Source organism: Lathyrus oleraceus, chromosome 6 (genome assembly GCF_024323335.1).
Source record: "Lathyrus oleraceus cultivar Zhongwan6 chromosome 6, CAAS_Psat_ZW6_1.0, whole genome shotgun sequence".
Classification (NCBI taxonomy): Eukaryota; Viridiplantae; Streptophyta; class Magnoliopsida; order Fabales; family Fabaceae; genus Lathyrus; species Lathyrus oleraceus.
Window position 1 is genome coordinate 329,045,478 of NC_066584.1, and position 13,658 is coordinate 329,059,135.

A 13,658-nucleotide genomic window follows, 5' to 3' on the forward strand; every position below is an offset into this window, starting at 1 on the left:
CAGGTGTTCTTTCGACAGCCACTTGTTTCTGCAAAATAACTCTAAGCTTAGAAGAAAGAGAGGCAAAAAAGGTGAATAATACAGTCGAAATAAAGATTTACCTCAGGAATCTCAGTGTTAAAGCTAGATTTCCCACTCTCCGTATCCTTCGACTGAGGGTTAACAGTGGGAGTACTTGCAAAATCCTTCCTAGTTGATTTAACAATGGATCTTTGGGAAGAGACCTTTGTGAGTTTCTTCTTCTTCTGAGGAAGGGGGATTAGCTCTGGAGATTCATCACCAGATTCTTCATTAGGAACATTATCCTCTTCTTTCTCTTCTTCACTCTTTCTCTTTTGGACTGATGGGGGTTTTCGACTTACCTAGTCATACAGACCAAAACCAAGTTAGTTTCTTAAAAGGGAAAGGAATAAATGAGAAGAAGTGATGTGTTGTACCTTTGTCTAATGTTTCTTAGCAGCACTTGGCGATGCTTCGACAGAAGTTTTCTTGGCAAGAATCCTCACGGCTAAGGAAAGAAAGGAGACTCAGAAACGAATATAAGAAATACATGATAATACAGTTAGAATAACAAAAGAAAAAATCATGTTTTCTGTGAACACCTTCAAGAGTGGGATCTTCCACGCGAACGTGTTCTATTCCAATATGAAGGTGTCATTGGTATTCGTCCAGATGATACTTAGTCGGAACCACACGCTCATCAGGTTTTTGGTATTGTTGACGAAATTTTTTCATAAAGTCCCCACAAACGAACCAATCTGGAAATGGAGGGCTAAATGCCACGCCAAATTCAGCAGTTGGCAAAGGAGGAAATTTTGGTGGATGACAACTGAAAGCCAGGTCATAGCGCGCCTCTGGTAGAAGATTTGAAGGCAATGACAATTTTTCAAACTTCTCCGTCAATTTACGTTTTAATTCTGCTGTTGCTTCGTGTATGGTTCGACTAAGATCATCAGGTCTATACACAGTTTCGAAATATTTTTGAAATTTCTGTATTTCTCTAATGTGTCTTTGAATACCTTTTTTCGTCCGATCCTGCACAAAAGCGAAGGCATTTGTTAAATGTGTAGCAAAGGCAGCTACGTCGAAAAATCTGTTGGAATAATAATCTTTCCACCATTTATCGAACTCAGGAGTACATAGGAATGATGGTCGAAAGATCACTGGTCGGATGTCGAGAGAGTCATCAGTCAGTTTCTTCGACAGTTCTTTGCCCTCACCTTCAGTATGAAGGGAGTTGTAAAAGATGATGGATCCTTTCTTGGGGAATATAGGTCGAGGTTTTATCTGGATTAGGCCAAACTGTCTAGAAACAAGGTTGGGTTGATAAACTATCAAAGCGATTTGGGTTTTAGTGGCGTTACGATAAGAAAAAAGGAGCCTAGGGGTTAAAAATGATTCCCAAACATTCAGAAATATATTTTCATCCTTCTGTATTTCAAAAGGCAGCTGTTGGGTAAACCATTTAGGTCCAATTTTTCTATCAGCAAAAGGTGCCATGGTCGAAGTAAACTGATACCTCTTAGAAAACATCATGACATAGCTTTTGAAAGCTTGTCGAAGGCTAATCCCTTCATCAGTTGGCGTTATTTGCACCAACCTTGGCCATTCGACAGTCCTATTTTTCACTTCCTCTTCATCTACCTCTGGTTCTACAGGGAGAGAAGCTTCAAATGTGGCATTGAGCCATAGTTGCAAGAGCCAGAAAGGTCCTGATAAGTTGATTTTACCTTGGGTTTTGATGGTTTTCAAAAGATGTACGCTCTCACTCAGAGATTCGTAAAGATTCGCCAAAATCATTTCACTCAAGCATAGTTTGGTGCATGCGTGAAGCTGATTGGCCATGGTGATGAACCTCTTAGCAACTTGGAGGGAACGAGAGCAAAACACATATTTGGATAGCCACAGAGTTAGAAAAGTTATGTGTTCGACATCTGAAACTTCAGTGGTGCTCTTGTCATGATAATAGGATGTAAATAAAGAGTATGGGGCGAGGCTAGTTTCGAAAGCGATGGTATCTTCGTTCAGGATAGTGGGGTCGAAATCTATATCGTTGGGGTGAAGGCCAACGATGGCTGCTGTGTCGAAGAGATTAGGCGTAACCATCCCACATGGAAGGTGAAAGGTATCATAAGTACTGTCCTAGAAGTAGAGAGAAGCCAAAAGCATATTAGGGCAGATATTGGGTCTTACTCTCGACAACTGAATAAGGTTGAAAATGCCTACTTCTTTCCAAAAATCCCCTTTAACCTTTTCAATTTTATCTAGCCAAGATAAGTAGTCTGAAGGGTCTTTCGACCATGGACAAGTTCTAAATATCTTGTTGTGATTCAAATAGGCTAAGTTCAACTCTCCAGCATCCGTCGAACTCGATGGGTCATTTTGTTCTACAATTTTCTCTTTAAGCAGAGGTTTCACTCCAACACCTATGGGTTTTGTATGGAAATAAGATGGAAAAAATTCTCTTAAACGATCTGGTTTAATTTCTGGATTTGGAAGAGGACCTAACATAGCGTGACAGTTTCCAGAAATAAGAACAGGAATTAATACCTGGGATTTATAGATGCATTCTTTCTCTTTCTCATTTGGAGGTTCAGGAACATACTGTTGATTTCCAATAGTCATTGGTCCTTTCAAATCATGCACAGGAGAGAGAGTTGGATCCTGTTTCTTCTTGGAATGTTTGCTGCTTGAAGGTTTGTGAGGAGCCATTGTTAGGAAGAACAAAGGAATATTTCTCAAGGGAGTATGAAAGCTTAAGAAATGGGTATGAAGAAAAGTAAGCTGAAGTGTTAAAAGAGTTTTGAGGAAAAAGGTTTATGGGTATTTATAGGAGGAAGGTGATGAAAACGCTTTAGAATGGTAATGATGATGGTGGGACACGTGGCCGATTTTCATGGTGATGTTGAAGAGGTGAAAGTTGAAAAGAAACCATAATGTTAGGATATGATAGAGGTAGACCCTGAACGTGGGCTAGACGTGACATTTTGGAGAAAGAGTAATGATGAAATATGTATTGGAATTTGAGATTATCAAAACTCAGAATTAATAAGATTAAATGACATGGCATCAAAACACTGGTTGACAACAAATGACTGTTTCTCCAAAAAACAGTCGAAACATCTTTGTTGGGGGGCAATTTGTATACGTGCGTTTTTGACGCCATGAGATTAGTATGCAAAATGGTCCCTTCGACGAATGACGCCATAAGAGTTGTTCGACACTTCGACAAAATGATGGTTCGATATTTCGACAGGATAGTTGCAGATGGAAAGACGTCTTTGACGAACACGGATGATGCTATAATATTTCAACAATTCGACAGAGTCTGGAGAAAGACGTCATTTCGACGTGAAGTGTAAATTCAAATTCAAAAGAGTTGTGACGTTTGGCAGAAGACGCGTGGAAGCATCTGGCGAAAGGAAGATAACCAAGTGTCAAAGTTTTAGGATTTGTTCGTTAGTAACAGTTGTTTTATTTGTATATAAATAGGATAGTTGTTATCAGAAAGGTGTGAAAAATTACTTGTACAAAATTCCTGCAAAGACTCAAAGTACCCGTGTGAGAGAAAAGAGTCATATCTGGAACATGTATGTGTAAACAAACACCAATTCTTTCAAAGTTTTATTTTATGAAGTTTAAAGTTCTTTACCAATTTCTCTTTACATCTACTAGTCAATTATCTTTCTGCATTTCTTCTTTCGACACTTTATGTTTCGTTAGTTATTTTCTGCCATTTATCTTATCTTGTCAACTTTACATCTATTTAAACGTTTTTAATCAACACCTTTCGACATAAAAAACTTTATAAAGCCAAATGAAAAGTACAAAAGCCATTCTAGAGATTTACAAAGTTATTTAGATTTGCACATGTCCTAGGATTTGTGTGGTTGATCCTGCAAGTAACCCAACTTTACAAGTTTTGGAAAACTAGAGGTTGTTCGCCAAGATTCACCGCTAACAGAAGTATAGAGTCCCCAAAGTTGCATGTTATCTTGAGCTTACGTTTGATTTCGAACCCAGTATGATGAAAGTGCATGGATTAAATCCTATCAAGTGATCAAGAGATTTATAATCACTTGACTGGATAGGGAAATCAGATGAATATTAAGTGGTTAATTGATCAAAGGTGACTTTGATCAATCAATCAAGGCATTAATCAAGATACTATAAGCACATGTCTTTTTAAATCAAAGACCTAAAATCATGAAGGAAATACATTGTTAATCACCTATTACTTTCTAAAATTAAAATTAAAATTCTAATCAAAATCTAATATTACATGTGTATTAGTTTATAAAATTCTAATTGAAAATTAACCTAAAACTAACAAACTTAAGTTCTAATGAAAACCTAATATTTTAATGAGTAAAATCAATTAGAATGAATTAAAGTGTATTAAAGTGAAAACTAGAGATTAAATTCAAAAACTAAGAATTAATCTTAATTAACATTCTAATTCGACAAGAACTAATCTTACTATGTATATTTTTGTATTTTTGTATTTTTGTGTACTAAATGTGAATATAAAAAAGAATGGTGAAAGAATTAAGAAGAAACAAAAAAAACAAAGAAAAAAAGGCAGTGGGGTGCAGATTTGTAAATGGGGTGCAGATCCGAAAAGAGGCGCATGGCCCACATCATTGAGGCCCAAGGTATGGTTATTGTTCATAAGCGGGTGTATCAGCCAAAGAAAGGGTAGAGACTCTTAAGTCCATAAGACTTGTGGCTGCAAAGCCCACCAACCATATGCCTAAGCGAAGATGTCATTGCCAGCCAAAACATTTCAAACTTCTTATCGCCTCAACTTCTTTTCTCCCTCACCAGCTTCCTTTCCTGAGTGGTGCTCCACCATGCCGGAGGTGGCGGAGCCAGTCCAAATCAAATACCTCCATCATCAAAATAACCCTCACGACCACATATATTCAACTATACCCTCAATTTAATTCAAGACCCACTCAAATCTATGAATCGAAATGATGAACCACGAACCCAATAATACAAATACATGAATTAAACGACGATGGTGAGTAAAATGGAGTCCAAACCTTAAGGGTTTGTCTCCATCGAAGAAGAACTATATCACGGTGAATAATTTAGTGCAGATCGAAAGAGAAGTGAGGGAGAGCTTACCTTCCGGAGTAGCTTTAGCGGCTCTTCAAGGTGTTGGTGATGAGAACAAAGGATTCAAAGATCTTCTTCCTCTTCAGGTAAGCCTTATTATACTATTTTCCAATTTTGTGTGTGAACCTTCTTCGTCTTCTCTTTATGCTATAATATGTAGTATTAAAGACTTGTGTTGTTGCTCTGTGTCAGAGTGTGAGGAGTGCGGAGAGATTGATGGAGTTGCTGAGAGAGAGTGATTGAAAGAGTGAAAATTCTCAGTGAGTTTGGTGAAGTGAGTGATTCTGATTTTAAGTGGAACATGTATTTCAGATTGTGATTGATGTTCAATGATTGAAGAGGATGGGGAATATATAAGGATGGTGATGTAACTAACTCAGGCAGTGGGTAGGGCAAAGAGTTATCTGTTAGGGCATAGTTAGTTGTAGTTAGATCAATGAGGAAGTTGGTTAGTGATATAACTCTGTTAAAATTTTCTGTTAAGATATGTTAGTAGTTGTTATTGAGTTAGTTGATGTGAAAAAATTAGTTAGGAGGTTGGTGTGTTAATTGATAGTTGTAAATTTGGTTTGAGTTTAATTGAATGTAATTTGGATTTCATCAGTTAGTGTAGTTGTTAGATGCAATTAGTGTTATGAGGTTATAGTTAGTATAGTTAAAATGTTAGTTACATTAGTGAATTGGTATGAAGTTGCTAGTATTTATGAATGCTTATTATGTTAGTGCTAGTATGTGTTAAATCATGTTATAAGGGGAATGACTTGGAAGTTAGATTAAATATACTGTTAGACGCTTGTTAAGTTGTAATTGGAAATGGTGTGTTTGGATTGTGGTACTTTTGGAGTTAAGTTAGAAGGTTAATTGTTAATGAAGTTGGTGTATTAAAGTGTTATGGTAAATGAGCTTAAGGAAACAGTTACTGAATTATTGGAATGGATTATTTAGTTAGAAATGTGAATTAGTTAACTTGTCAATTGAATTGAATTTTGTAGTTAGTTTGAAGTTTGAATTAAAGCTATGATTATATTACTCGGATAAATGAATATGTTATTGTGCCATGATTGAACCATTAGAGTGAATTTGAACTTATTGCCATGGATGTTTGAGTTATTGTTTGAAAAATTATAGTGATGTTATGATGGTTTTGGATTGGTATTATGAATTGAATTGATTAATGTGGAGTTGTTTGAAATTGTTATGAGTTAGTGAAATTGGAATGTTAGTGCAATGTTTGAATTTTTGATGTTGTTAGTGTTAATGAAAAATACGAATGTTGTTATAACTTATTAGGATGTTAGTTAATGTTAGAGATTGTGGGTTAGTAAGTTGTTGAATGTGATGCTTACTATTTGTAAAACAGTTAGAAAAAGTTGATTGGTTAATTGAAATTGAAATTGAAGTTAGAAGTTGTCATGCTAGAACGAGTTAAGAATTGTGTTAGTTTAGGAATTGCTTGGTTCAAGTGCACTGGAACTGTCACGAGGTATTTGAATTGAGTTGAACATGTTATCATGACATCTTTGTTAGAAAGGTAATAGATCATGTGGGTAGGTGGCTTAGGTTGGAATGGAATTTGTTATGAAGTTTGATGCAACTTGACTAGGACCTCTTGGTTGTGACACTTGATGTGGGTTGCTGCATGAATCGTGTTAAGCTTACCATGTTATGACTTTTGAACTGTTAACATGATATGAATGAATTAGGGGTTGTTATGGAAGTTTGTGTTTTTATATTATGGTATGCTTGATCTATTGAACATCATTATCTTGGCTTATGATAAGGTTCATATGTATGTTGCTTGTGTTATTGATCATGTATGTATGATTGGATAACTATGGTGTATGTATGGATTATTTAAATGTTAGTGGTATATGAATGCAATGAATGTGTGTATGTAAGTGGTATGCTGATTATTTACATGTGTTTGTTGGTGTATTTTGGGTAGGGATAGCTTGGTTAAGACTAGGCATGGCAAGGCATGACATGAACCATGAGAACACCTTGGGCAATGATAAAAACTTATGAAGAAAGCTTTGGACTCATCAAGATCTATGAAGGATTTTGGGCAAAAGGGATATGGCTTAGGAATGGAGAATAAGGAGGATTAGGGTTCAAGATAGGTTGTTGACTTTGGTCTACTCTTTGACCAAAAAGTCAACAGTTGACCAAAAGTTAACTCTAGGCCAAGACATGTAACTTGGTGTAATTGGTTTTGTAATTTGACTCTTTTGAAATTTAATTGGATATTTTAGTAATGAAAATGGTCTTTGAGTGGGTTTGTGACACTTGTGTATAAGAGAGAGGTTTACCCTCCATAAATGAAATTGAATTTGAATATGATTTTGAATTTGAAAGCTCTTTCTCTCTTGGGTGACATATCATGCCATGAATCAACAAAATCAAAGATGATCACCGGATAAGAACGGAAATGGTTAACAAACATTAACCATTAATGATTGACTTTCATGGACTAGAATCAAGGGTTGAAAATGACTCCCTAAATTTCAATGACATGGTGTGACTAAAATGATCAGAGGTCCAAAACCAGAAAAATATAAATGAGCCATTATGACCATAAGCTTGCAAATTCTACTTAAATGTCATGTATCTTAAATAGCAAGAAACCTTTCAACCAAATGATGCTATTTGAAACTGTAAATGAATGTATTATGATGGATGATTAGGGCATGTGAATATGCAAAAACAATTTTTTTAAAAAATTAAAAACTATGGCAAATTTTGGGGTATGACAGTTGTCGCACCTCAAAAAATGATGAATGCGATCCCTCGCGATAGGACGCGGAAAAAATGTTGTTCGAAACAGAGTCGCCACCGAACTTTATTCATTCCGATGAAGGAATAGGAAAATATCGAGAAAACCTTTGGAAATAAGAATAATGGTCGTCGCAACCATATTCGGGTTCGGGAGTCGATTACGCAAGGGGAAGGTATTAGCACCCCTTACGTCCGTTGTACTCAACGGGAACCTCTTAGTCTGATTTTGCTATTTGACTGTTAATTGACTGTTTATCTGCTTGCTTCGAGAAGTTAGAATTGATGATAGATATGGATGAAGACCTCAGGAGGGGGAAATGAGAGGTTTTTTATTAGTGTGCTTGCGAAGATACAACAATATCCTGCCTACGTATCCTTATGGTGCAATAAGGAAATCAGAGCATTCGTAGTTCGGGCTACTACGAATATTTGGGTGCGTTTTGTTTTGATGAACGACTGTGTTAGTCGGCGTTCTAACGGCTAAACGCTGACTTGTCTACTCTCGGGGGAGGCTCTAGCACTGGTTCGTTGTGCGCATTAGAAAGGATTGACAATGCTCTTTTGAAAGAGTTTTGGTCACGCGGGGGTGACAAGTTGATTTGATGTGTTTGGGTGTTTGGTTTCGATCGCTCGGGGGCGAGAAGTTAGTTTGATTTGTTTGAGATGTTTTTGAAGAACGACGAAAGATTGAGCAATGTGGTGTTCACCAATTGTCCAATTCTTTCGAGGAATAATAAGGCGTCCGCCTTCTAGTCCCTTTTCGTTCGAATTATTTTGAAAGTTTGTTTATGGATGTTGAATAAGCAAGTAAAAGGATGACAGTGGATTTAACTGCTATCACCAAAAGGATGATAGTAATTCACCATGGTTTTCAGGATCGTCATCACCAGAAGGATGATAGATAAATCGAGCTTCAAAAGTAGTCATCACCAAAAAGATGATGGTTACAGTGGCTACAACAAAGATCGCCATCACCAAAAGGATGATGGTAAGATCAACAAAGAATTCCAATACCAAAAGGATGATGTCCGTCACCAAAAGGATGATGTTATTCTGATAAGATTTCATAGTACAGAGAGTATAATATCAAGGCTATCACCAAAAGGATGATAATTGACTCATCAACTTCAAATATCACCGTCACCAAAAGGATGAAGATAATATCCAACAATCAAAACTTGTTATCACCAAAAGGATGATAATAAGTCAAATAACTTCAACAATCACCATCACCAAAAGGATGAAGGTATAGTCGCACAACAAACTTGTTATCACCAAAAGGATGATAATAAGTCGAAACTCAATGATCACCATCACCAAAAGGATGAAGGTATAATTAAAACAAAACTTGTTACCACCAAAAGGATGATAATAAGTCAACAATCACCATCACCAAAAGGATGAAGGTATTGTCAAACGACAAAACTTGTTACTACCAAAAGGATGATAATAAGCACACACGCAAAGGATCGCCATCACCAAAAGGATGAGGGTAAGATCAAGACACAAACTTGTTATCACCAAAAGGATGATAAAAAGCACACACACAATTGATCACCATCACCAAAAGGATGAGGGTAAGATCAAGACACAAACTTGTTATCACCAAAAGGATGATAATAAGTCAACAGTCACCATCACCAAAAGGATGAAGGTATTGTCAAACGACAAAACTTGTTACCACCAAAAGGATGATAATAATCACACAACGCAATTGATCACCATCACCAAAAGGATGAAGGTAAGATCAAGACAAAAAACTTGTTATCACCAAAAGGATGATAATAAGTCAACAATCACCATCACCAAAAGGATGAAGGTATTGTCAAACGACAAAACTTGTTACCACCAAAAGGATGATAATAAGTACACAACGCAATTGATCACCATCACCAAAAGGATGAAGGTAGGATCAAGACACAGACTTGTTATCACCAAAAGGATGATAATAAGTCAACAATCACCATCACCAAAAGGATGAAGGTATTGTCATACGACAAAACTTAGTACCACCAAAAGGATGATAATAAGTACACACGCAATTGATCACCATCACCAAAAGGATGAAGGTAGGATCAAGACACAAACTTGTTACCACCAAAAGGATGATAATAAGTCAACAATCACCATCACCAAAAGGATGAAGGTATTGTCAGACGACAAAACTTGTTACCACCAAAAGGATGATAATAAGTCACACAACTCAAAGGATCTCCATCACCAAAAGGATGATAGTAAGATCAAAACAAAACCTTGTTATCACCAAAAGGATGATAATCACCATCACCAAAAGGATGAAGGTATAATTAAAAGACACAACTTGTTATCGCCAAAAGGACGATAATAAGCACACACGCAATTGATCACCATCACCAAAAGGATGAAGGTAAGATCAAGACACAAACTTGTTACCACCAAAAGGATGATAATAAGTCAATAGTCACCATCACCAAAAGGATGAAGGTACTACAAACAACAAAACTCGTTATGACCAAAAGGATGATAATGAATCCACAATCACAATCACCAAAAGGATGAAGGTGAGATCATAACTTCAAAACTTGTTACCACCAAAAGGATGATAATAAGTTATAATAACTTCAAATATTGCTGACACCAAAAGGATGACAGTGGGATTGGACTTTCCAAATGTCACTATCACCAAAAGGATGATAGCTTAAACCAAACTCCATAATCTCTACCACCAAAAGGATGATATTTAGATTGAACTGAACGTCATCACCAAAAGGATGATGATTAAACCAGAATGACAAGGATTGCTTATCACCATAAGGATCGCCGACACCAAAAGGATGACGGTAGGTTGTAATAACTGTAGAGGTCACCATTCACCAAAAGGATGAAGGTTAGACCAAAACTTCAAGGATCTTCGACACCAAAAGGATGACGGTAAAATCACAAATGTTAAGGATTTACCATTACCAAAAGGATAACGGTGATCGTGAACAGGACGATGATCAATATTATTCCTCAACGGACTTTCACCAAAAGGATGATAGTGAGAAAAATACTGGAAAAATAAGGCTACTGTCAAAGTTCAGTAAACCTGATTTGTTGGGTAGTATTGGACATTGCTGGGTGAGACTTGCTTGGGGTATCAACAACAAAAGGTTGCAAAACCAATATTCTCTGGGGAGATGTAGTTTCTGTCAACAAAAGGTTACAGGAAACGACTCATTGAGGGACGCTCAATGTGAAATAAGGTGAGTGTTTGGAGAAACAATGTTTTGATTTAGCTGAGGATAACAACTTATCAACAAAAGTTGAAGGATGTAACTCAAATGGGGAACGCCCGACGATAGGGTAGGAACTCACTCAGAAAAAGTGACAATGACTTAACTGAGGGTTGGCCTGGATGCCTACGACTAAACCTTGGATTTTGATTTGTGTTATGTACATGAATGATATGTATGCGTTATGTATGATGTGATGCATGTGATGCATGAGATGCATGTTTGAATGCAAAGGATGCTTGGTTTGTTTTGGGATTGGCCTCCCTTTCATAGGAGATGTGTTTTCTGGAAACCAAAGTTGGTTATATTTGGTTTTATGAAGGTGACAACAAGGTGGACTTTGGCTTTTCTGGTAATTGTCAATGTGGATTGGATTGTTGGCTGGTGGAACGGATCTGACTTCCCGACACTCGGTAGTTGATGATGTGATGAACATGCAATAGGTGTGGATACACTTGGTGCCCCAAGTTTGACTCTTGCTGATACGTCGTGTCTTTGTCTTTGAGAAGATCTCGGTTCTTCTTCTGAAGTGTTTGGCCAGCCTGTAACTGAGCATAGCGACGTGATCAATGCATGATGGTTGTGCCTTTGACGTGCCCTAAGGATTCTTGTCAAGGTATAATGTTGTACTGGTATGAACTTTCGACATTTTTGATGTGAATTCAAGCAGTCACTAATGCCTGATGCAATCTGCTTGACTGTCTTGAAGATATGAAGGGAATTTGCCCCTTGCTACTTGTCTTGCCCCTAATTAGCATTTGAGGGACTTGCCCCAGACGGACTGAGTATTGAAGTGCCTTTCCTCCCTGATCAACCGATGCTTGGAGATTTGTCTTGTATTAACTACTTCTTATGTCAATATGACCAATAGATGCCATGTGTCGCATCACGCGAAAAACCGGCGGGAAAAGAAGAAACAACAGAGCCGCCACCGTGCGTTATTTATCCCAAAAGAGGGAAAGGAAACGCTCGAAGTAAACCTGGGAAAGAACATGGTCTCGCGACCAAAGAGAATGGGTTCGGGAGTCGGTTATGCGAAGGGAAGGTATTAGCACCCCTACGCATCCGTAGTACTCTACGGGATCCACGCACAAAAGGAAGGGATATTGGTTGCTAAACACTGCTCACACACATACACACACTGGCTGAAAGAAACGAAAGAAACTGACTGAAACTGAACTCGGCAGGATGTCGCATCCTGGGCCTACTTAGTCTATCAGGCATAGACATCAGAGTCCAAGTAGTTCGGACTGGGGAAACGACACATGCTCGCTAGGATATCGCATCCTATGCATACGTATCTTCTCGGACGAGAGAAGAATCAGAGCATTCGTAGCTCGGCTGACACGCACACAAACAAACAAGACACAGGCAAACATGGAGCCTGAATGCCAATCACTGGACTTACATCAGCATCCGAACCAAAACACACACAAGAAGGCAAACATGGAGCCTGAATGCCAATCACTGGACTTACATCAGCATCCGAACCAAACACACGCACACTGGAACCTAACTGCCACTCGATGGACTTACATCAGCTTCCAAGCACACAACAACACAACAAGTTAATAGGGAGTCGGGGACTCGAGCCTATAACTGTCAAGCACACACACAAAAGAAAAGAAAAGGCGCCCGGAGAGATCAGCTCAATCTCCTGCCTACATACTTCATCTGGTATGAAGATCAGGGCGATGTAGTTCCCCTACAGAGGGATAAAGGACTAGCCTAACCAGATAACAGAGGGAGACACAACTAGGGAGACTACGACTCGAGCCTAGATGTTATCATGCAAATCATCCCTAAGTTAAGGTTTCTAGCTAACTGGCACAGGGAGCCAACCTATCCTAAACATGACTTGCACAGGAAGCAAGCCACACACACACTTAACTTGCACAGGAAGCAAGCCAAGCAAAACCTACTTGCACAGGAAGCAAGTCTAAACTAATCCTAACTTGCACAGGAAGCAAGTCAAACAATCCTAACTTGCACGGGAAGCAAGTCAAACAATCCTAACTTGCACAGGAAGCAAGTCAAACAATCCTAACTTGCACAGGAAGCAAGTCAAACAATCCTACAAGCACAGATAGCACACACTATACACAAGCAAGTGGCTCAAACAAGGGTTAGGTTTTAGTCGAGGGGTCATATCAACCTTAACAAACAAACCTCTGGAATGGGGTGAGTGTTGCTCTTAACCTTGCCATTGAGAGGCTAAGGTGAAGCAGATGAAAGGAGATGAGGGGTGTGCCTCATTGCTTCTATCCCTGACCTGGGAGAGCATTTGACAAGAATGTGTGGGTTCAGAAAGTGGGAACCCTTCTACACATTTAAAACTGACTCAACTGTACAATTGTACAAGATCTTGGGTTTGTATCTGCAATGCATCAACACAGTGGTGTGAGCAAAGCAGATGACACACTGAATAGTGGGGGATAGATTGCATATCCCTACCTTCCACCAATTGCCTCTTCACTTAGGAGGACTTTGACTCTATGCAAGGAC

At 38.2% G+C, this 13,658-nt stretch overlaps 1 long non-coding RNA gene across 1 annotated transcript; it reads left to right on the forward strand.

The window, feature by feature from the left end:
• The first annotated feature begins 4,711 nt into the window (after nt 1–4,711).
• Nucleotides 4,712–7,461, forward strand: LOC127096858 (uncharacterized). Its single transcript, XR_007792847.1, has 2 exons — nt 4,712–5,210; nt 7,070–7,461. It is a non-coding gene; the product is annotated as an uncharacterized LOC127096858 (long non-coding RNA).
• The last annotated feature ends 6,197 nt before the right edge of the window (nt 7,462–13,658 follow it).